Consider the following 24,495-nt stretch of genomic DNA (forward strand, 5'->3'; position numbering starts at 1 on the left):
ATTAAAAGAATTTCGAATCAGAATTATAAGAAAAATTATTAGAAATTTTGATTGGAGAAAGATAAGAGAAGGACAACGGTATGATAATAACTGAATGAAAAGAACTGATCCAAAAATGAGTTTGAAGGTCGAAACGTAAAAAAAGAAGAACAAGAATAAGTTCAACAACTTTTAATTTTGAAGTGCGTCATAAAATTGTGCTTTACTATTGCACCGTGTGATAATAAGAACAAAATTTGTGACAATTGTTTTATAATAGTAAGATTTGAAAAGTAAAGTGGCAATTTATCAGTGTATATACTTTTAACTGAATATCACTTTGACGTCATTACGCATTTCTACTGTGCTACAGATACCTCCCCATTTTAGTGAACATCATATTTCTCTTAAGTTAAGATATTCCTTCAAATGTTGCGAATTTTGTGGCGGGAAAACCTCATTAATGCTGCTTTATACATGGGGTTAAAGATTTATACAGAAAATTATGTGTTTTTAAATTTGAGTGAGCTATTTTATAGCAATATAGTTAAATTAATATTGAGGTTTAGTCAAAGGAAAGCCAAAATGGTTTATCCTTAAAAGGGTTTTCATAACCTTGCTCAATGTTGTACATTTTAAGCCTTTGCTGAATATGTAGAAACATTGGAAAAAAAAATCATCAGATATTGGAAAATATGTTGGTGTATTGGAGGGGAAAAAAAAGATAGAAGGGCAAAGATAAGCAGAATCATCAAGTGTTGTATAGTTTTATTATTATTTTTTTTTTTGAACTGTCTAGTAAGTGTTGCGAACTTGTCATCATAATAGATTTTTTCCCTGTTTTTTTTTTCTTGTCTGGTCTCTCCCTTGTGAGGGGGCTATTTTAGGGACATGAACTTTGGATGGATTCAATGACCAAGAAAGGTTCTCACATTCTCATGCTTAAGAGTCCTCTCCTTCCTTTTTCGTAATCAATGGGAATGGGGAGAGACAGTGCGTGTGTTATAAATTTATATTGTTGTGTATGGCTTTGGGGAAAAGGAAAGTTTCCTAAACGATACTTAGATATATACATTACTCTCTTGTATTTATATATATGTATGTTTACTGTGTAATACCTTTTGGGTCAATGCGATTACGTAAAATTCTCACACACTCAAATTTTATGTGTTTTACGCTTCAAGGGATTTTATTTAATTATCCAATTAGATTGTGTGTATTTGTTGGGTGGTTTATTTCAAAACTTTAAAATGACTGGAAAATTATATTAAACTCACCCAGCAGTTGGTGATTGGTATGTGTGTACGTGCGTGGTTGGTTGTTTTCTGTATATATAAATATTATTTTTTACAGGTCAGGGAAAAAGTGCGTTAAAGAAAGTTTTTCCATCAATCTCTAAGATGGAAAAGAAGGAAGAAAGAAAAACAAAAAGAAAAAAAAAACGATAAAAACCTGATGTGTTTTGTGTGTAAAAAGTGCGACAAATAATGAAAAAAATTTGGGCTATTTAGGGGTTGTCCTACCTTAAATCATATTTTATTGTTTTACCTCCATGTGGAATAGAATAGAAATAAATGGTCGGAAGTAGGATTTATCTTGACTCCCATTGAGTTTTATATGTGAAAAAGGGAAAATTTGATGGGAAATAGGTGTGGTTATTTGTAAACGATGGGGATATGATGGATAAACCATTTAATGCAGGCAATGGAAAGGTGTTTTGCCTTAAGCAAATAGATAAAGGATTATAACTAAATTTAGATAGAGTTGAAAATTGACAGTTTATATGACATTGATGCTGTGATAGACTTTGTGTAAATGAGGAGAGGGGTAACTCATTAAAGAAAAAACGTTGACATGTGATCATTGTTTCTGAAAACATTAGAAACATGGAATTGTTTCACTGTTTCTGTTCTGTTAATAACATCTTGAAGATCTTTTTAACCCTTTAAGGACGAAAAGGTCAAAAATCGAGGGTCAGAAAAAAAAATCTTTTTTTTTCTAACTTTTTAGAGCAAAATACAGATTTAGAAGGCCGTAGGAAAAATTTCATTTTTGGGTCACGGGTGACCCAATCGTCCTTAAAGGGTTAAATTGGAGGTAATCTAACGTTTGTGACACAAAAAACGTAGAAATTCTGATGCAAATACTAATTGATTCAACGAAAATATAAGCACAGGTAATGCGACTTGAGTTTAGATTTATTCTTTAATTATAAGACTTGTGCTTCTACTCAAACTTAACGGATTTTTTTAGTTAAATTTGGGCTCGTAACTAAAGGGAAAACAACCCCTTCTCTGCTTCTTGAGCCGCTTTTCGAGCTTTAAGGTCACATCCGATCTGAAGGCTTAGGCGGCCTTATCCTTGTCAGCCCAATAACAACGGATCTCTGTATTTGCCGGTATTGGGTTCTCTTCCTGTAGGTACTACACCACATTTCTGTCGACGAAGCAACGTTAATTGGGACCAGAGACGACTAACTTATAAGTAGAGATGTGCAAGAACCGTTGAAACCGAATAAATGTCGAAATAAGTATGTTCAGGTAGTGTTGTGACCATTGACGTACAAGTTTCATTTGACGTTTGTTCGGTTTCAAACGGATCATCTCTTAGGGCCTCGACAGACCTGAGCATTAGCCGAGAGACGGCTTAGCGTAATTATATTCGAAATAATGATTAAAGTACATTTTCATCATTTTTCACTAAGTCGTCTTTTGGCTTAAGTCGTAAGTGTGTCTAGGGCATTATAGGATCTAATGCCCTAGACACACTTACGACTTAAACCGAGAGGCGACTTAGTGGAAAATGTTGGAAATGCACTTTTACCATTATTTCTAATATAATTACGCTAAGCCGTCTCTCGGCTAATCCTCATGTCTGTCAAGGCCCTTAGTCTCAAAAGAAAGGTTAACGTAATGGCGAGTGACTTTGGCCCCTCCTGTTCATAAGCTTTTCTTTAATTCTAGAACTTAAGGATGGCCTTTGCCGATCCGATCCACCATGTCTAATCGGCGAGGACCGTTCTTAAACATTAGGATTAAAGGAAAGCTTACGAACAGTAAAGGGTCAAAGTCACCCGTATTTACGGTACGTCACAGACGAGCGAAGCCACCCTCGGGCAGGCAGAGAAAGCAGCAGCCTCGGTTTTCTTTGTATCTATAGCAGGGAAATGCTTCTTCTCAGGCTATATAGTCTTTTGTCATGTTAAACGATCTTTTTTTCTGCAGTTTAATAACTGGTATTCTTACTGTGTAATTTGGGGGATTGGGAAACTACCATATGAGATACTTTCATAAATCAATTTCCGCTTATTTTTTCGAGTTAACTTACGGTTTATTAGTACCACTTTTCTTTTTTTTTATTCAAAAGTATCGCATTCAGGGCATATTTTTTAAGAAAAATAAAGGTAAACTGAAATTTTCGTCTCCTGAGAAGTTGTCAGAAGGAAATTATGACAAATGCTGATTAATCTGACGATAATTTGAAATAGCGTTACGGGAATGTTCTTCTTTTTCAGGTATGGAGATAAATGGGATAAATCGGGCCAAGAGATTTTTTTTTAAATTACTTCACATAACTCAGAGCAAATGAACACCATGACAGTCAAATGCAGACTACCATGGTATGTATTTAACTATCATGGTGTTTATTTGCTCTGAGTTATGTGAAGTAGTAGTATTTAAAAAATTCCTAAACTCGATTTATCCCATCTATCTTCATAGTTCATACCTATAGAAGGGGAACATTCCTGGAATGTCGTTTGCAGTTGAATTGTATAAGTGAATAATTAATCCAAACCCAATTCATAATCGGTGCTTAAATTGTCGTCTGGAAGAACTGACTGCATTCAATATTAGGGGAAAGTGTCCATGCTTTGTACGATCCCAAGCTTCGTAATTTTTCAAAATAAATCTGACTCTTCCATATTTTAAAAACTAGGGGAAAGTGCCTAGTTAAAAAAAACATTGCGGAGTCATATTTATTCAGAAACATAGGAAAATTTTATTCATTTTACGAAGCTTGGGACGTGCAAAGCAGGGACACTTGCCCCTAAACTGATTCTTATAAACCCCTCTCTGATGTAATATGTATTTAATAGCTTGTAACTAATCTGACAATTGATACAGACTTTACTTCCAAAATATAAATTAGTAGTAAATTAAATTGTCGTTGAAGTCCTACTATAGGATGCAGGGGATGTAGTCATTCAAGCAGAAAGTGAGCTCTTCATGCCAAATTTAATCTTATATATCTAATTTTGGTTTCTGCATTTGTCACCGAAATTGAATCAATCACTCATTCTAGTAATTTTAAATTTTCTTAATGTCTACTTCAAACGTTACATGTCTAATTGATGACAATACTGGAAAATTTTCCACTAAGTTTCCCATCGCATCGTTTTATAGGGCAATTCCAGCTTGCATTTTCAGCTGTTGGTAATTTAAATTATAAATGTTTGTGCACTTAGTTAATGTGTTCTGTGAAAAATCTTATGAGAATTTCTGAACAGGCTTGAAAAAAAAATAAAAGATTTACTTTGAACCTCACGTGGTTCTTTTGGGGGTCAACAGTTTCATTTTAACCGTTTTACCAATCACGATAAAGAGAGTATCGATATCTAAGCACTTCGGTTGACTTTTTGTATCGCTGTGTGAAAAATCATCGAAATCTCAAGAAATATTCGTTACATCCTTACTCTCCTTACCAAAACTCTTGAAGTAGTGTTTGTGCCGGGTTTTCAGCGTGGAAAATTCGGAAAATTAAGGTTTATTACTAGTTAATTTTAGCTACCCTGCGCCGTGTGATAAGTGATAAGCTGTTAATCTTGCTTGGGTGGTGTATGTGCGTGATCTCCAGCTTTTCCAGCTGATATCAGCACTTTTGCATTTTTGCTTTTTTATTGCACCGGGAAGAGAGTAATGCCCTAGTCACACTTACGACTTAAGCCGACAGACGGCTTCACGTAATTATAATTGAAATAGTTGACTAAATTCCCATCAGTTTCCCACTAACTAAGCCGTTCTTGGCTTAAGCCTAGAGATGGATTAGTCAGAAACTGATGGAAATGTAATCTGAGCACTATATTGATTATAATTACGTTAAGCCGTCTCCCGGTCTTAAGTCGTAACTGTGTCTAGGGCATAAATTTTTGGGTCATTATGTTTATCACTGATGTGTTGGTAGGTTGGTACTTCTCTGTCTGTTCTGGTTGCTCATATTGCTTAGGGGAAAGTACTCTCCCTTCGAACGTTCATGCCTTCGAATAATATGAATTTCTTTTACTTTTCCTAAGAGATTTTCACATGATTTTCTCATAATTATCAATAATTGATAACACTGTGCAACGGTAATTTTGTCCCTGGGTTCTCATGCTATTTTGTCTATTACTAGGGTCAAATGATTTACGAAAATACTTATCATTTTGTTTTTGCGCCTGGAATCTAGGCAAATCGTTTTTGCCATTTTTTTTTTAATTCTTGAGTGCCTATATCTCCGATTTTGCTGAACCGATTTATTTCTCAATATGGGAACATTTGTTCTCCTTTAGATGCCCGATAATCCTTCAGACAGATGGAGTTCGTGAAATTGACACCAGGGGCGCTGTAGTCTCATAGATGTCAGAAATAATGGAAAAATCGAACTTTTTAGCAACTTTAATCAAAAATATCTCGAAAACTAAGGCTGTCCCAACAATCTGTTTTATTGGTTTTACAGATAATTTTTTTTTACTTTCCCCTACCCCTGGGGCCGCAATATCTTGCCATTTTTACTGGCTCAGACTCATTTTTACTAATCTCCATCGCTGATTTTTCGCAGCCCGGGTTATCGGGAACTCGGTTCCTGATATGAAAGTCTCCAGTCGCTCATTCACCTTCTTTCTGTATAACCTTCTTGAGAGCTTGCCCCGATTCTTCTGGACTTTTCTTCTTCTGCCTCACTTGGTGAGCGTGCCTCTGCTACTGAACTTCCTCTAGGCTCTACTGGCTCTACTAGTGAATTAACACCACATCTTTTACGTGTTTTTAGGGTCAATCAGGATTATCTTTGAAAGTATCACTCTCTGCATTGGACCTTTTATACTTTGATCGATGTTGTTGTGACACTTTTAAGAATAAACCTTTAGACAATATCCCAAATGAAACTTTTGTTTTCGCTAGAGTAGAGGTTGTAGGGAAGTCTAATTTGAGCTGAAATGTGTCGAACTAAATCCTCGTGGACCTAGCATTTAAGTGTCCCCAATAGGGTAAAGTGGTACAAGTTGGACAGTGGTACAAGTTGGACAATAATGGTACAATTTAGACAGGGCTTTTTGTCTTGATAAATTTAGTACTTCATTTTTATTTAAATATTTTTAATGCTTTAGTTTTATATTGGTTCCTTGTGCTTAAAAACAAATTTTGTACTGTATTTATCAAGATGCTGTATTTATCATGTCCAACTTGTACCGACGAATTGTCCAACTTGTAACACTAATTCCAAATTATATCACTTTACCCTATGTCTTGAATGTTCTTCAATTGATCATTCTATGTTCATATCCCTATCCTTAGTTTATCGGTAATCTCATTTTCCAGGATATATGAATATTCTGATTCGTTTTTCGAGTATTTCGTACCTAATGATAGAGGTTTCATTTGAAACTTGCAAACAGAAAAGTCTCTTGACAACCCTGACAGAAATTTTTTTTAAATAGAATTAAAGAAACATCAATCAATATCCTTTTACATCTTCCATTCTTCTATTTCAACTCATAAATTCAACTCTATTACAGTTTTAGGAGCTATTTTCACTTGTTGTTCACACGCCCATAAGTATGAGTTATCCGTCAAGAAAATGACTCACAAAAAGTATTTTCGAGATAAAAGTAAATGGAAAAGTTAGGGGTGGTTTGAAGAATAAGAAAAAAAAGGTCATATAAAGAAAGAGAAAGATAGAGAGATTTGTGTATATGCCAGGGGCGTTGATAAAACATTGGGTGAATTTAAATAAAAAATTTTCTCAATATTTTCCCACTTTGTTTTTTAAATCTCGCTATCGCCTTTTTCATGTTACCCTGTGGTTATGGTAATAATTTTCTCTCCTTAGTTTTACCTATTTTTTTTCCTGTTTTTCCGTGTATTGCCAAAGAGAAAATGGAAGAAAAAGATAAAGAGAGAGAGAGAGAGTAAATGTGAGGATTTTCTGTGCGGAGGTTGGAAAAAAGACAATTTTCTCTGTCAATGGCAGTTCCTGTATAAATTTATTCACCGTAATTCTGTCATTATCACAGCTGTTGTAGTGATAGTTGATTGAACCATCCTTGATAGAGCTGAAATGCGCAGGATGGGTACGTGCTTTAAACAACTTTTTTATAATTTAAAAATCGGTGATTCAAAGGGAACGGTTTTATGCTCATTTTTATTTTAACGTCTCTCTTATTTATTTTGAGATTTTAGTAAGTTTTAATGCTTAACGCACAATAACTTTTGTTATGTAACCTTTGTTATGACACCTAGATCTAGTCATCTCACTCACTCTCATAGAAAAATTCGAAAACATGTTTACAAACAAAAGTTATTGTGCGTTGGGCATAATTCTGATTGAGACCTTTTCATTACTTCATTTTGAAAATTATTTGGTTTTTGTTTTCAAGGTATAACATTTTAATTTTTTTTTTAAATATCATTTACCGATCAACCTGATATAACATGCCATCTTTTTTGCTTTTGGGAAAATATAGTCTTGACAGAAACGTTTCTGGGGGAGTGAACGGAAAGAGATGTCGACTTGAGGTTTTCGGCAAAAGTTAAATATGGAATGTTCCCATTCCAATTTCCGCCATTTTGAAACATGTTCAAAATTTTCTCAATAATCCGATCCGATCTCAATAATCCACATAATCAAATACGTTTTTGTGCGCTATTGATTTTCCACAATTTTCCCGCTCTATTAAAGTTAGCTTTTATAAATCAATCTTCTAATAAAAGAATCACAATTTCCATAGGTTAGAAAATGCTTACCACTAGCTTTTCTTTTTTATGTTTCTGTCTGTTACCTGGGAAATGAACCTTTTCCTGTTCTCAATCTGAATTTCAAAATCTCTTTGTGAATAATTTTCTACTTTGGTTTGATATGGTGTTTTTGTTACAGATATAACTCCTTATGATATGAGATTGATGTCATTTTATTTGATTTAACAAAGGTTCAAATATGACATGAAGATTGCTTTATATTATCTAAAAAGGAAGAAAAAAAAAATTTCCTTTGAAATATACAATTTCTCTCAAATAGTGCAAAAGTTATTTGCAACTTGCAAACAAACAAACAATCTTATGAACAATATTTTACATTACTTCTCAAGCAGATGTTTGTTGTGAAAGTGATTCTCTCTTTCTCTCTCTCTCTCGAGAGTTAATAGATATAATTTTAAAGTTTATTCTTTTAATAGAAAACTTATATTGTTTACATCAAAAGTAATTTATTTAAATAGAGTGACTCTATTTTTATCCACTCTGTGAGTTGTATCATACATTAAAATGTTTCCTTTTGTATAACAATGTTAAACTTTTTTTAGGGGGGAGGCGGGGGCGTTTAGTGGATAGGAAAATTTGTCCTCAGGGGCTTCATGATGATATACAAGAGTTTGTGTGGTTGTAGAATTGAAGGCAGAGGCGTCAATGGTGGTATTAAATGGTTATGGTAGAACAGTATGAGGGAGGCTGAGCGGGATGATAAAGTCTTGCGTGTTTATGATAAAACTTTGACGTCTATTCATTTTTCATTTTGCTTTCGACTTATTTTTGCATTTTTCTACGCTATTCAATTGATACTACGAGAATTCTTTTTTTCGGTAAGATAAATTAACAGGCAGAAGCATGTTTATCACTATCGTAATACAATCTATCGTAATGAATTGAGTTTCTTTCTTTACGATGGCACATAAGTTTTCCCTCATGCTCAATTTACTAATAAATTAATGTAATTTATATGTATCAATGACATAAAAATATATTAAGATAATTTTTTTTGGAATAAGTTGTGGATGTGCAAAATTACAAAAGAAATCTGTGAAGATTTTAAATTTAAATTTACCTTCATAGGTAAATTCAGTAAATTTGTGTAAATAGTACTGGAAAACTTACTTTAGTATTTGTCGCCTTTTTGAATTGGAAAATTTCTGTACATAATAAAATGATTCAATTTTGTTTGAGTCAATAAGACACTTCGTTATTGAAAAGTAATTAATTAAATCTACTAAAACAAACAAATGAGGAGTAAAGAATTTATTTGGTCAGTGAAAAAGTCAAACAAACTTTTTTAAAATTTGTAGACAAATTTTGAAATAAATGAAATTGATTTAGGGGCAAGTAGGGCTATTTTGAGCTGTGCGGTTACATTTTTATACGTTTTTTTTAAGCATATTTCTAAAAGAAACTGGGTTTTAATATGATGTAATTCGGATAGACAAAGCAATTGTAGATCTAAATAAAATATAACAAGTTGGGGTAACTGGATCATTTTCCGAAGTGTGATACTTAAAAACTTGTTTTTGGACTGATGAAATTCGTTTTTACTTCTTCTAAATCCATAGAATTATTCACTGTTTCATTCAGAAACATAATATAAAAAATTATCAAAAATATTAAAGAAAATTTATAAAATAATGATAATACTGAAATAAGTCAGCATGCACTAACTGGGTCACCTTTTCGCTAATTTACTTTTAATTAAATCTTTGGATTGAAAATACTTTATTCACAAGGAAAAAAAAATGTTTTCAATTAACCAGCTGTCATTAGCGAAAATATCACTGCTAGAAAATTTTTAGTGAAGAACCCAGCTGGCACAAGATTGAAATGAGTCGATTACATTCACTTATTTAATGGATAAAAATATTAATTTTGCTTTTTCTCAAACTTGAATAGTTATATTGTGTTACTGTAGTGACTATATTACGGAAATAAAAATAAAAATATTATTTTAAGTGGATTAGTCATAAACGATCCAGATAGCGAAGCGCCCGGATTAGCACACTTGACTGTAATTGTATTGACCGACTTCATTTAGTAATATGTGAAAAACAATCAAATATCAATGTAGCCCCACAGTTCAAAGTAGCCCCACTTCCCCTATGCTAAATTTTTTCCAAATAATTATTTTAAATCATTTTTCTTCATTTTTTTTTAAAGTTTTACTTCATTTCGTTAACTTTTTATAAAAGGATAGGAATTCATTAAACAACATTCACTAGAAATGTTGATGACTATATAATGCCCAATGTACAATAATTTTTATTTTGTACCATGGTTTTGACATTATTGTAGTGAGAGTGAATGAGATCTAAATATAGTCATCCAGCTCGATCTTACAGGCAGTTTCGCAAATATGTTTACAAAACAAAAGTTATTGTACGTTGGGCATAATGGGCATAATGCCTAGTGCACAGTGTATTCGTACTCACTATGGCGTTGTTATCTCGTAATCTCCGTAATCTGTTATCTTGTTATAATTTTTCATTTATAAAATACATTACGAGAACATAACGAGATAACGAGATAACGATATTACAAGATAACAGCGCCATAGTGAATACGGCTAGTAGTATCTTTCGTTTTGTAAACATGTTATTGACATTTCAATGAAATTGAGTGAGATCTGTCTCGCTCACTCTTGCAAGCAGTTTCAAAAACATGTTTATAAAACAAAAGTTATTATGTGTATGCCGTAATGTCCAATGGATAGTAACTTTTGTTTTTTAAACATATTTTTGACATATAAATTAGAGTGAGTGAGATCTAAATCTAGTCATCTCGCTCATTCTCATGGGAAATTTTGAAAACATGTTTACAAACAAAAGTTATTGTGCGCTGGTCCTAATGCAAAGTGTACAATAATAGCCATGCGTGGCTATAAGTCTGCCTCGGTCTCCCCTAATGTTTGTCTTGTAAACAAATTTTTGACACTACAGAGAGCGTGAATGAAACTAAGATATTGTCATTTCGCTCACTCTTATAGAAACTTGTTAGTTTGCTTCAATTTCACTAACTGACCAATTTAATTTTTCATATTGACCAAATGTTTTTTTTTCATAAAATTTCACTCTAATTCGTTGACGCTGAACGGAAATAAATAATTTTGCTCATGAAGAACAAATTCAATTTAGAAATCTTAAAGTTAAAAAACAGGTTACAGGTATATAGGTCATAACGACAGTCCTAGTATTGCTATTAATTTTTTAACCGAGTTGGGAACACTAAATAAGAGAAAGTTTTAATAGGTGTTAATTTTTAAACCGAAAGAACTTCTTCGGTTGAAATGAGAGTAGTCTTTCTCATCTTTCTTTTTTTTTTGTAATTAAGCATATAATTTGAAAAGACGGAATTGTGTTCAGTTAAAAAGTTTCTCAAGTTAACTTCGAGTAATTTGATTCAAATTTGTAAGATCCATGAAAATAGGTAAAGACAAAGTGCCTGTGTCTTGAAGAAGAATGCTTGAACTAGTAAACGATGCTATACCCTCTGAAAATTGTTCCAGAAAAAAAATAATTTATTATAAGAAGTTTGAGTTTTCCGCCTAATTTTTTTTCTTTTTTAATTATTTAAGAAACTGTTTAATAGAATTCTTTATTATTTATTTTTTTATTAGAAAAAAAGGTTAGGTTTTTTTATTAGAAGATAGAAAAACCCAATTTCAAGGCTGCCCCAATTCAAAGGTGCCCTACTTTCCCCTATGAGTCAAAATTTCAGGGATAAAATTCCCTCAGATAATGGACTTCGGGCAATTTAAAATTATTTTAAACTAAATTACACTTGCATTCTCTTTTATTCAATTTACTGTCTTTTAAATTAACATTCTTTCGAATTTATAGAAGCAAATTCTCTCTCTCTCTCTTTATGGTTTAGACAAGCTTTTAGGATGCTATAGCGGAAAATAAGCTAAAAACTTTGCAGTATCGTGCATAATAAATTGGATATATAAAGTTTCTCATCCCAGGGGGTTGGAAAAGTTTGTGTGGTGAAATATTTCATATATTAGAGTAATTAAGTTAACATGAAGATTTAGGGGGTGTGTATTGAGAGTGCAACATATGATATATTTCTGTATCACTTCCATCGCGTTGAATATTATAATACATTGTACTTATACGTGTTGTGAATTTTTTTTCTCATAATGAAATGTTCTTGGATTCTTGGATGAATGTATATAGGCTCAATGTTGGAAGTCTGGAGAAACTTCCTCTATATTACCTGTAAAAGTTTCTCCCTAAACATTTTCCTGTTACATCCTTCTTCAATAATTAAATTATTGGCCATGGTTGGTGAGAGAAGAAGGGTTTTATGGGGTGAAAGTTTATGGGGGAGGAAGTGAATTGTTCGATGATGAAAATCAATTAGATGGGTACGAGCGAGTGGTCGAGGAATTCTCTTTCACATGAGGTTAGGGGTAAGAAGTATAATAATACCAAAACTAGAAAATTTGGTACAGAACTGAACAGTTGAAATTGTCTAATAACTGTGATAAAGTTGTTTAATGGGATTTGTTTGCATTTCATAAGACAGAAGCTGCTTTTGGTCGAATTTCCATTTTATATTCTACTTGTTTAGTTTAAAGTATTGACCAATATCCGTAGGATAGACAGTATAGTCTCTTGTTTTGACTTTGTTTTAATTTAAGTTTAGAAAAGTGGTTTGAAATACCAATTTAGAATAAAGTTCTAAATTCTAATTGACTATCTGTTTGGTTTTTTTTTGTTGTATGGTAGGTTACCAATTTAAATTGAATTTCTAAATGAGGTTAATTCAAACTTTAAACTTACAAAAAAAAAAAAAACAATTTGTATTGAATTTGGTTCTTCTTAAAAAAAGGGATGTAGGATAAGTGTGCCAGATTTCGGCATAGTTGCATATAAGCACCGAAGTCCTAAGTTTGAAATGCAATATTTTTAATTCATATTCATATTTTTTGTTACTTCCTTTTCGTGAGGGTTGTGTGGAACCTTGAAAACTAGTTTATCATCTTTGTTTTCTTTAAATCACTTCCTAAAATATTGAAAAATTAATAAAAATATGGACATTGCTTTGGGTAGTATTCCGACCACTTTGTGTGAAATACCGGCCACCTTTTTTTCTGACGGAACGGATAGAAAATTTCAAAATGTCAAGCGGAACGCGTTTAATATTTAGTTTAATACGTTTATATGACCCACAAGCCCTGAGATCTTCCGTGTAATTTGTCCTGAAGACCTGAAGAGTAGCATCTCAAATTTACGCGCAGATTCCCGTAGCAATTTGCCCTTCCTGAACACTTCCAATGCCTTTTCCACATCATATTTTTCATAGAAGCGATGTTTTTTTCTCTGAACATTGTAGAACTCAGAAATTGAAAAAAAAAACCCAAAATGAATAAGAAGTTTAGGAAAGCAAAAGATGTTGCCGGAATAGGCAACACTACCTCACCGGAGAGACGCTCACAAAGTATATACTTTTTTACGCGAAATACAGGGTCCACCTGGGAAATTTTATCCGAAATTTAAAGATTGATTCACTATTAACATAAACAGAAAGAATCTTTAATGAAAGCTAATCAATTTTCATGAAAAACAGCGAAGGAAAACCTCTTGCACTTCACCACCACCACAAATCACAAAACTGCTAGAAACACAATCGATCTGTTACATTTTTTGTAAGACTCTTTCCATACTGAGTTTTTACAACGCAATTTAATTTCAAATAATACCTAAAATTTAACGGTCTTTGTGTTAATATATCCTAAAATGAATAAATATTTAAAAGCAAAATGAATTCATTGACTATTCGAAGATAACATACGTAATTTTAATTAATTTATTTCCATGGCCGAAATAACACTCAAAGTGGCCGAAATTAGAAGCTGGCCGAAATTTGACACACTTCCCCTAACAGCGTCCCGCGTTTTCCAAGATGCTTCAACTCGTGACTTTAAAACATGTTCTTAAAATAAATTTGGAACTAATTGTTAAGGTCAATTAATTAAATTAGCAATCCAATTCTTAGGAAAAACTTATAGCTCATGAGTCCGAGCATTTTGGAAAATATAATTTATTTTATTATGTGGTTATTTTATATATCATGAAATCTTGGAATGCATATAATTGATTAAAAATATATTTTGACGCCTAAGAAAAACTAGTACCAACTAGTTAATATTGAAATTAGTGGCCAAATGCTGCCCCTTAATTGTCACTGACCAGTTTAATCACGAATTTATTTTGATGCAGTATGTATCTATCTAGACATACTTTTATTTAAAGGCGCATGTGTTTTGACCAAACAGCATTTTATTGTGATTTTACAGAAAATTTTGCCATGTAAATTACTTTTCCCTAAGTCCAATCGTAAAATAAAACGCTCAATTTACCAGGGTAACAATTGTCCTTCAGTGGATTTTGCGGTGATGTCTTTTTTTTTTTTTTTTAGGGTTTTGGGGTTTAGAGAATATAATTTCTCTTGAACAACTTTCTGCCTAAATTGTTTTAAATGTTTTTTTTTTTAATAATTTTAAATTATTATTTCATTACATGATGAGTGCGGAAAATTTCAGAATACAATATTACAGGTATTATTGCTCGAACTTAAGAGAGACAGAGAGCAATATTGCATTTATTTTACAAGTTTCAGGTAGAAAAGTGTATTGAAAAGCAATTTTGAGATATTTGCCATATATTGGGGGATTTACGGAAATATTAGGTTGGCAAAATTTTGTATCGCTCATCCAGTATTACAGAGGTGTATGTCGATTTTTATTTATTTTGAGATATTGATAATATTCCTGATCGTTAATGGAAATAAAAATTCATCATTTTTTTTTTGAGGAATTAGGGTAAGTGTGCAAAATTTCGGCATAGTTGTATGCAAGCGCCAAAGTTTTAAGCTTGAAATGCAATATTTACGAATTGATTTTTTGTTACTTCTTTTTAAGGAGAGTTACTTGGGACCTTGTAGACAATTTATCGTTTTTATTTTCTCTAAAATCATTCTTAATACATTTCAAAATAAATAAAAATTTTGACATAGCTTTGGTGGCCTATTTCGACCAACTTCATAGTTTCTTGTCCTACCGGAACTCTTCCAATGTCTTTTCACGTCATCTCGTTTGTCGAAGCGACTTTTTTTTGTTATTTTTTGCATTATATAATCTGTAGAGTATGCTAAAACTAAAAATTAATGGAAATTAGAGGAATAAAAAAGTGGCCGGAATTGCAAGCTGGCCGAAATTTTGTACATTTACCCTAATATGATCCACCTTTTCAATTGGTTTATTGCTGATTACAAAAATAGCGAAGCAATTACAAAAAAACGTACTAATCAATAATAAAGTAAGTGCGCCAAATTCCGGGCAGCTTGCAATTTCGGCCACCTTTTTTGTTCCTCGAATTTCCATGAATTTTTAGTTTTTAAATACTCTGGAGATTATACAATGCAAAAGAATAACAAAGAATGTAGCTTCGACAAACAAGATGATGTGAAAAAGGCATTGAAAGAATTCCTGAAGGACACAAGGAACTATGAGAATGAAGGTGGCCGAAATAGGGCACCAAAGCTATGTCTACATTTTTGTTCAATTTAAAATGTATTAAGAATGATTTTAGAGTAAACAAAGACGATAAACTGTCTACAAGGTTCTAAGCAACACTCCTTAAGTAGAAGGAATAAAAAATCAATTTCAATTAAAGATATTACATTTCAAACTTGAGACTTCGGCGCTTGCATGCAACTATGCCGAAATTTGGCACACTTACCCTATTCTTGTACGAGGAAATCTATGAAGCGCTCTTCAGATCAGACTAGAGGTTTAGTCTAGTTTTAGTATGGCTTTCCCTAAATAAAATTGATAGTAGTGATTTTAATACGATTAATTTGCGTAAATATACAATTCACAGTCAAAGTTTCCGGTAATATCTTATTCATTGAGAACTTCGAGCGGTTTAGTGACGTAAACTTTACGTCTGAAGACTGCATAATAAATTTTTTTGGCTATGTATGTGATTGATTGAGTGTATAAATTTAGATAAAAATGCTTTTCAGAGTTAAGTTCATTTAAAAATTTTTATAAAATCTTAGAACCAACTTTAGGGCGTATAAAAAGATTAATATTTTGTAGTTTAATTTTTGTGATAAATTCCTGCAAGATATCTAAAATTAACATATTTCTCTGTGATGTTAGATGAGCGATAGGTATATTATTATTTACTCTTCTAGATTATTTTTGAAATTCTTTTTTTTCTCTTAAATCTCTTAAATCCACAAAAAATACCAATGTTGGTGTTCTTTTTGCAAATGTTTTTCCGCTTGTTAATGTTCTTGGAAGTATATTTCCATATATATGGGGTTAAGGGTTGCGTCAGAAATTCAAATATCACGTTCAATTGTGAAAATCTATATTTAGAGCTTTGCTTTCTGATGCTTCAAGGGTTACAGAGAGAAAAAAAAATTATTTTACCTCTGGGTTCGTGATTTTCCTCTTGATGCCGGATTAATATCTGTTGTATAGGCATTTTTCTTTTTATCCCCAACACTATATGTATATATATTTGCGTGTGACTGTAAATCCAAATATTACATTGTGGGTTGGGTAAATATGAGGGACGAAGAGTGAAAAATTAGAGTAATCGTGATAATTGCCTGAGATTTACACTGAGAGGGTATTAGAGTGGAGGTTTTCCAGCAGATAAGTTCATAGTTAAATATTTATTTGAGGCTCTATAGATGGATTCCACTTGGGTGCTTCTGGTTGGGTGTTTGGAATTAACATCTCTAGCTAACCATTTCACCCTCATAGATAAAAGTGCGTGTGTGGTTTGGTGATAAAGGGAGATAGAGTATAAAATTTTCATGAGAGATTAGACCTAAATATTGAAACTATCAAATGACAACCCTCATATTTGGGGCATCATATCAAATGTTATATAATACAAAAGGTTGGTTATTTTGTATTCTGCTCACCCATTGCGGACCATTTGAACTCATAAAATAACCAATTGAAGACGAGAAAAAAAAATGGTTCGGAAGGCTCAATTTTTCTCATATTCAGAAAGGTTTTTATGGCCGACAGTACTTTTTAAGTATATTTGAAGAGGTAGGATAGCCGTGGCTTTAGAGTTATCAGCTTTCACAATACTTTACGAAAATACAGATAATACAATAAATGGTAACTTTTTTTTCTTTTTAATATAAGGGATGGTAAAGTGTTCCAGGTTTGCGGAATACCCAAAATCGTTACCCAGATGCTATATATACCTCTAAGGCGGTTTCGTGTTATTGCTCTCGATTGTTGCTTAGTAATTCACTTAAAGGCGAAAAGCATCGTGTTCACGATTCTCAGAACAAATGCGCCATTCTTTTACCGGCTTTTAAACGGTTTAAATCTATTCTTACACTGTTTAACAGGCTTATTATCGGAAATGATTGAGACGTGGAACATTAAGAGACCTACCTAAGTTTAAAAGAAAATGCAAACTCGGGCTGAAAACTTAGACTTTGCAAAATCGTTAGCAGAATTGATTTAAGCCTATTTTCGTTTATCAGGCCTGTCCTGGATAAATCTTCTGTTCAATTGGAGAGTATGTACAGAAATTCACTGCCAAACCCGTACTTATCAAGTTTCTAAAAAATTTTCCACCTAATTCGGTTGTACCTGCCCGGTATAACCGGATATAATCGGGTATGCGTTGAAAATCAATTCTGTTCCTTTCGTCTTGTAACCACTTCTGGAGTGATAACGGACAGAGATATCGGCAAGCGGCTTTCGGCAAAGTTTAAATATCGATGGGTGGTCAGGAGTGGATGATGTCTGGTCGAACATCCTTCCGGTTTTTTCAAACACCCTCAAATTTTGTTTTCTAACTGACTCAATCCCCATGGCATGCATCGCTCTCACGTTAGTTTTGGTTATAACGATGCCTAATGGCCTCTACACACTAGAGAAATTTATATCCATATTGAAGAGTTTTTCCTACGTAGACGAAGGGGATTTGCTTCAATATGGACATAAATGTCTCTAGTGTGTAGAGGCCATAAGACCTTTGAAAACAAACTTAGCTTCTTCCGGCCCCTTAACCCGAGCTATTAGAGTATAGAAAATTAACCTTAAAATGGTCATAACAACTATCGTATTAATTGACAAAATTTCATAATCTTTGGTGATCCGGAAACATTGAGAAAAAAAAGAGTGCGAATAACTTTTTTCGTCGTAACATTAATACTTTTTAGGTGTGAAAATATATCAACATTTTTTAATGTTATTTTTACATCTTTTTAAGCGTAAAATTAACATGAAAAAAGGTAACTTTAACCCATAATACACCTAAAAAGCATAATATTTACACCGATTTCGGATCAATAATGCAGGGTAAAATTAACATTTCCGGAATGTTATTTTAACTTTTTCGGATTTTTCTCAGTGTAAGGTGTACTTGAATTCCATAATTCTTATCGATATTCCAAGTTGAATATCTCGAAATTTCCATTTTCGATTTCGATTATATTTTCGGTGTTGATTAAGCGATTTCGATGAAATTTTATTATGTTTTGTCTGAGGTCGAGATTTTCCATCAAAGATCAACGAAGCTGGCACTCTTCCTCATTCCTCTCCTCCGTACACAGGACCTTATAATCCTGAGACTAAGCATTGATCAAACTGTTTTCGGAAATCGAAATAGATAAAATTGTCTCGACGGGATTTTTTATCCACAAAATTTAACTCCCAATCGAATTTGCACACATTCCCAGTTGCAAACATAAGCTCATCTGGGCATTTTAATCTCGTCAACTTTATAGTTTTGATTTAATTCTCTTTTACTGAAAATCTAAAATTTCCACATTTCTATGATTTTTTCCCACAAAATAAGATTATCAAGGCAGTTATCTCAAAATATAGAGACTATATTTGTACTGTTTCTCACTCTTTGGAGTTTGAGAATCAGGTGAAGTGTCCATGTCCATCGTAATATGAAACTGCTCCATCCTCTCTCTGCTCTAACAAGATCCTACATTTATAGTGGATTATAATGTTATCACTAATAAAACAATAAAATATCATTTAATCTCCTTGGTATTGTTTAATATGTAAAAATAGACAAATGTCTGCGTAGAATATTCGTTGTAGCAAAACGTGATTATATTTATGTGGTACTCCACTGTATTTTGTACTAACTCCTGCATTCCATAGTAAATTGGTAAAAATCCAGTTAACTTTTAGTACTGTAACATATTGTCATATTCTCTCATATACAGTAATACACATTCTTCTACTTTCCCGTCCGCCTCAACGTTTTGTCTGGTATTGTGTCGCAAGATACTATATAGTGTTGAAACTCCAATGTCACGGATTAATTAATTAAAATCTTCATCACATTCATTCTTCGTGAGATTATATGAGTTTTCCCTATGTACAATAAAAACATTCTCAATATTGATGATGTTAAGAAAATCTAGAGAGAAAGAGGGAGAGCATTTTAAAAGACATTGAGGATGAATTGAGAGACAAAGTGTCAACAATGAAGAGGATGCAATTTTCCACCTGAAAATTCTCTGCTATCCTTTTCAGGGTTTGAAGTACATGGAGACAATTAATCCTGTGTGAATGTTTTGTAATTCTACAAGATAATTGGGAATGCAAGAGAGAATAATTGAATTTGTAACTATATGACAAAGGCAACAAGTCATTGAAAAAATCAACAACTTTTCATTTATAAATGTATTTCTATTGAGAGGGAAAAAGTACGGAAATCAACTGTTATTTTTCTGCAATGTGACTTTGAATATTTTACACGATTTTTTTCGTTCTTCCTCATATTCCAATCTCAAACGAAAACTGTAAAATGAGAGAGAGATGCACAACTAGAATATATGTATCCCAGGGGAAATTATCAGCTGAAAAATTGAGATACAATAGTAATACAGAAAAAAAGCTTCTAAAATGGAATAGTGACGCACATAAAGTTCAATATTAAAGTTTTGTTGAACTACATTAATTTATTGTTTTTTTTTTAAAGATACTCATCTATAATTCCCTAAGAAATTGATATTACGTTTTATAGCTCAAATTAAATTCAATTAGAAGTTGATCACGAAAAGATAAAGATATATTCGTAAAGAATGAAGACCAACTTGAATCTATCTGATTAATAAAGAATGAGACTGGATTGCGTTATGAATTTTGATAATGGAGTATCAATTTGTTATTTCCAGCGTATTCAAATTTCAGATAACTATAAAATTACGGGGAGGAGTATTTTGTTGACTTGAAGTTGGGTATGCTTAACTGTTTTGCCACGAGTTGTGCTAACGGTCGGCTAAATTCGAAAGATTTATTAAATTGTGGTTGTGGGTGAATATTCCGAAAACTAGGGAAATTATTTATTGCTGTCTCTGTAAAGTTTGAACAGTGAAACACTAAGGGGACGTTGGGGTAGTTTCAGGTAGCTCTAGCTTTTTCAAGGAGTCCATTAATTACTAAAGGGGAACCTTTGCAGCTTCGTACAGTTGCAGTTTCGTAAAAGTAGTTTTTTCTATTTTATTAAATTAATCTAACACGTGGCTATATCGACTTGTCAGAATATAAGTCGAATAAGTTGTTTTTTTTTTTTTGTAAAAATCGTTTTTTTCGCTTTTTGGGTAATCCTTGACACCCTCTACCTTCTCTGTGAATATTATACCGGAAAGTTAATTATTCGTAAAGTTAAAATTTCTCTCCTGTAAAGTTGGCCATTCGCGACTTATTCGTTTTATATTCTAAGTCGTCGATATATTCTAATGACTAGTCCAACATTTTATATATCCTGAAAAATTTGGAGCCTAGGCTTTTTACCTAAGTTTAGGAAATGAAAATAAAAAATGGCCCTAAAACTACAATTTTGTGTAATATTTTATAGGGTAAAGTGATGTAATTTGGAACCATTTACAATTTGGGACATTTGAGATTTTCTCACTGTTTTAGATATTCAAAATAAATAGAAACTATTCCTGATCTTCTTAATCGTATTTTTCTTTTATTTCGCGGTCTTTGTTTTCTCTTTGTTCATCTGAAACAATGAGAAAATCTCAAATGTCCCAAATTGTAAATGGTTCCAAATTACCTAATTTTAACCTATCTTTATTTGAATTATCTTTTCGAAAAATAAACAATTAATACAAGTTATAGTGTGTTTATAGGGGTTAATATTTACGTAAAAATCTTTTGCTCGAAGGGCGCAGTTTTTTTTTTTATTTTTTCACAAAAAACATCTCTTAAAAAAATTGCACAAATGTGATTTTAAAACGCATGATACCTCTTACAAATAGTTAAAACGAGTAAATGAATGATCCACCTAAATAATGATGTGAAAATATTTGTGTAAAGGTGCAGTATTTATGGTAAAAATAAGGCGTATGAAGGTAGACAAATTTTGTACGTAGCTGAGCAAATTGGGGCAGCTTTGTAAAAATGATCAGTAAATTTTCATTTTTCCAGAAATTTCTGGAAATTTTCATTTCCAGAAATTTTGTGAGTTGGGAATACGATTCTAAGGCAATATAAGAGATTTTTTGACATAGTGGTACAATTGACTCGGCTTGTGTAGCATTCAGTAAATAATCTTGAAACTCCGACATCATTTTCTGTAGGAAGCTGTAAAGGTTCACCTTACTCAAGCTTGCTAAGTTCAGTTAGTTTCTGTTGAGTATAGGGGAGCTTGTAAATATATGTATACAGCACGATTTTTGTGAAATTATTTGTTTTTAATTTTTGAAGACATGAGTGATACCTGAAACTGCCCCATTCTCCCCGATTTAGAAAAGTTAAGCTATCTCAAGTTGATATAATTCACCGCAAAATACATAAATTTCTCGTTGAAATTGCATTTATAACACGTACTCAGAATTTATATTTTGACCATAGGTAAAGCACTACTAAATGCTGCACAATTTTCTGCTTGAGATGATGCGCTATTACATTTACTCTATATTTGCACCATTCCAGAATGTGTAATTAAATGAAAATAATTTTCTTCAAAATTCCAACTCCCTCAGAAGAAAAAAATGATTAAATCCTCCCAGTTGTATCCACAAGAAACTCGCCTGATTTTTTTTGCCTCACAGTTTGCTTCTCCAATAAAGTTCATAAAGTGTGATGAGAAAGCTTCGGGAAGCTTAGATAAAAATTAAATGACAAATTCTTAGCTCAAAATGCTTTGTGGTGTTTTCGTGTTGGCTTTTGTTGTTGTATGATGTTGAAGCGCCACTCTCAAACCACTGCGAATTACAAAGTAAATATTTACAAATATTATTCTTATTTTTTTTTGTGAGGTGCTTTTCGAGATGAACCACCCACTGAGAGTAAAAAAAGAAAAAGAATGAAGGAAGTGCTGAAAAAAAATTTATCGTAATAAATTAAGCGTGACCCAACAGTTTGAGCAGGAGTCCTTCTGAACAAGGGAAAAAGATTCTTTATTGTATACACAATTTCCATCTGATGCCACAGCAATAATGTAATAATAATAAAAAAGTGTTGTGAGAACAAGAAAAGTTCTCTGGCGTTTTGGTGCGTGAGTGAGGAAGAAAGAGAAAGTGAGATGGTCCTCTACATCAGCACCTTAAGAAAAGGGATGCTGTTGATGCCACCATGTATACATGCCTTTCTTGTATCAGTTCAACTGCGAAAGACAAGGCTTAGGCTCATATCAGCAAAAAAAAAGTGTGAAAGAAGGCACAATTCGCTTTGAATGAGAAAATGAATGATGGTTTTATCTGGGTTAGGGGATGAAGATGGAGAAAATGAAGAGTTTCACTTTCAGCCAACCATAATAACTCCCCAATACCCAAAAGGAAGACTTGCCCTTGCCCCATGGAATACACGACCTGATATTAATCTGAATATAGAGTGTGAGAAGTAGAATGAAAGATCAATAATTCCTTATACCTATATACTGTGTATTTTTGCTATGCTTAAGAGATCATCTTTCACAGCCTCTCGCTCACCATCTCTCAAATATAATCCATATCACATGGATCAGCAACACCCCAGTATAGCGGAATTATACTAAATTCTATACTATATTACATGTAGTAGGAATTTGCACTTCACAAATCCTCAAGAGATTCTCAAAGTTTCCATTTTCCTTTATTTACCATAATATTTGTAACCTCTATTAGTTTGCCTATAATCGTAAATTATCGATTAGGACAAATTACGGTAATATGAATTAGTAAATCATGTGACATTTATAATGTTTTTAATCAATGACCAAAAATTGAATGTAAAACTCGCACTCATTAAGCGTAAAAGAAATTTATGTTGAATGTCACACGAACGTTAACAGGTAAAGTAAAACCGTTTATTACCGGTTTAGAAGTCAAAAGGTTGGAGATATTGGCTAATGATTTTCAGTGACCCTCTATTAATTTACATCTTTTAAAAACATTCTATTCTTTATCTCTAATTCTTCAGTAATTATTTTTATTTTTTTTTATTTTTTTTTTTATATTTTCGGATACGTTTCAAACATATAGTCGAAATGGATATTTTGTTCATAATAGTATAGGGTCGAAGGAACACCTCTTCGACAGAGCACCCCTGTCTAAGAGTAAGAAAAAAAGGAAAGAGAGGTGTATAGTATGGAAAATTTTAAATGGAAAATCACGTTTATAAGAAAGAGTGCACTCTAGTAGAGTAATACTATGAGTAAGATATTACTGTTCTTATTAATTGTTTTCTGAATCGTATTAATGCTTTCTGAATCATTACAATGAATTAAAGACAATTCGAGCAATTTTCCATGAGTGCCAACTGTGATTTGGTCAGTTTTCGAGCGAAACGCGAGAGAGAGAGGCATGATAAAACACTTGCTGTGTTTTATCATGCCTCTCTCTCGCGTTTCGCTCGAAAACTGACCGAATCACAGTTGCCACGCATGGAAAATTGCTCGAATTGTCTGTAATACGATTCAGAAAACAATGAATACGAACAGTAATATCTTACTCATCGTATTATTTCACAAGAGTGTACTCTTTCTACCACATGTGATTTTCCAATTGAAATTTTTTTTTGAGTCAATTAAAGTATGAATGGTTTATCTTATATGGAAATACAAATGCAATAGGCTTCTTTTTCCCTGAGCATTTTAATTAAATTGTGATCGAAATTACCCCACTGTTCCCTATTGCGTCCTTGATAAAATTAGAGGATGGGGTTGGGGTATCACTTATTTTGATAGTTGCTGCTGCATGTGCATAAACACAATCCTCTTGGGTAAAGGAACCAAATAAACTTTCACTGCAAAGACGAATTGAAGTAGAGCAATTGTTGATTCATACGAAAACAAGTTGTAAACTTTTCAGGGTCAAATTCAACAAGCCTAAATCGGTAGTAACTCGGAAATGCAACAGTGTTAACTATTACACTGAGAAAAAAAAGAGGGTGCGATTAACTTTTTTTCCTCATAACTGTATCACTTTTTAGGTGTAAAAATATATCAACATTTTTTAATGTTAATTTTACACCTTTTTAAGGGTTAAATAAGCATGA

Source organism: Phlebotomus papatasi, chromosome 2 (assembly GCF_024763615.1).
Source record: "Phlebotomus papatasi isolate M1 chromosome 2, Ppap_2.1, whole genome shotgun sequence".
Lineage (NCBI taxonomy): Eukaryota > Metazoa > Arthropoda > Insecta > Diptera > Psychodidae > Phlebotomus > Phlebotomus papatasi.